Here is a 1982-nt window from a genome sequence, read left to right on the forward strand (position 1 = left end):
GAGAGAGAGAGAGAGAATAAGGCAGTGTTTCTTGCTGTAAAGCCTAACCTACTCTTGCTTTCTGACTGTGAAAATAGTTCTATGGAAGGCCACACAGAATGGGTAATAGGAAAAGAACACAGCCAATAAAGAAAAGATATCAATATCAATTGATGAAAGTGAGTTAAACTTACATTCCAAGGAAACACCATGAAACCCTGAAGGCATTAGATAACATTAAATAAGTCAGCTTACTCTAGACATTCTCATACCTTCACATAAAGTTTGATTAACTTAAACATTATTTTGCCTTCTTCTCCATAAAGCACTTAAAATAGCAACTAAGCTTAAGTCTTGTTATTTTGCTTTCTTGGAACTCACTATGAAAATCAGGGTAAGCGGCCACTCACAGAGATCTGCTTGCCTGTTTCCTAACTGCTTGGATTAAAGACATGCATCATCTTGATTATAATAAAAAAGTATTCTAAATTATTTTATTTGTGGGTATGTGTAGGTGTGTGATTGTGTGTGTGCATGTGTGTGTGTGTTAGGAGTGTATATATACAAATGACTGCCGAAGGCAGAAGAGGGAATCAGCTTTCTGAGCTGGAGTGGTAATTGTAGGATGCCTAATCTGAGTGTTCAGAACCTCATTGAATGTTCCAGAAGAACACTATATGCTCTTCACTCATGAGCCATCTTTCCAGACTCTACAATAGATTTTGAGACCTGATGATTTACATGTGTACTATTGTACATTTAGTCTGTTTGTATTTGATGATTCAAAGGATCATCTAATTTTTCGGTCACTGATTCTAAAGGTATCATCAAATGCATCAAAAGAATAGTGAGTTCTTTTATAATGGTAACACTTTGGGAATTTAATGTGGTATGTTAAGGGTTCCTTTGGTTTTTTTCTAAATAATTGAATATATGTGTTTTGTTAATTTCAGTTCTTAATTTTTCATTTAAGATTTTTGTGGACTATACTATTGTAGCTTCCAGTGGTCATGGGTTACTTGGGTTCTTGAAAGGAAAGATGGGGCTATATGGGTAGGATGGTGAGAGAAGAATAATGAGACCAAGACAAAATTTCTGATGAAGGTCCAATGTTTATTTAGGAGTCTGAGTATATAAAGGGAGGGGACCCATCCCTCTCTATGCCACGATCTCGTTGCCTCATCAGTGTCTTTTTGCTTGTCAGGAACTCAGTCAGGCAGGTGGGATTAGCAGCTCAGCAGGTGGTGGCTCCTTGTAGGAAGCTACCAGTGTGGCAGGACAACAGGCTTCACCTAGGTTGGAAGGCTCCACCCTAGGTGGGCTAGCCAGCTGGTGCAAAGCAAGGTCTGAATCAGCCTGCTCCAGGCTTGTGGGTAGGGCACACACTACAGATTACATTTATAAATTTTTAAATATAATCTTTGCTCCCAGTTTTATTTTTCTTTTCAAACATATTCTTATTTATAAACATAATATGACTTTCATTTTTTGTTAAAATAAAACTTTAATAATTGATTTTTTTCCTCAGAAGGTGTGCAATAGAAAAATGACATAAAATATAATGTCTCATGAGTTATAAACACAGAGGAACTGTGGAATGAGGTGTGAAAATAATGACATAAAGCTTCTTATAGGAGATGGCATTCCCCAAGTCTTCAAATGGGAGGAAATTTAAGGGTCTAAGGATTTCAGAATGTTTTGTTAATCCCACTGGGCAAGAATATGACCACTACCACAATTATTGAGCCAAATTTGAAGTTTTATTCGATACTTGTCGGGATGATGGACTCTGGCCAGATTCATACCCAGAATTCCCAGAGAATAACTGCAAATTACGTGTTAAGTGTTTATCAAGACAAACCCATCAGGGTACATTCTTTCCTCCTTCGTCCAATCGAGCACAAGCATTCAACCTTGACCTACTTCCTGTCTGTGTACCTCCTTCCTACACGTGATCAAACACATGCCATGTATTTCAGTCAACTAATCCTGCTTACAAAAGT

The sequence above is a fragment of the Mastomys coucha genome, unplaced genomic scaffold (assembly GCF_008632895.1).
Source record: "Mastomys coucha isolate ucsf_1 unplaced genomic scaffold, UCSF_Mcou_1 pScaffold16, whole genome shotgun sequence".
Classification (NCBI taxonomy): Eukaryota; Metazoa; Chordata; class Mammalia; order Rodentia; family Muridae; genus Mastomys; species Mastomys coucha.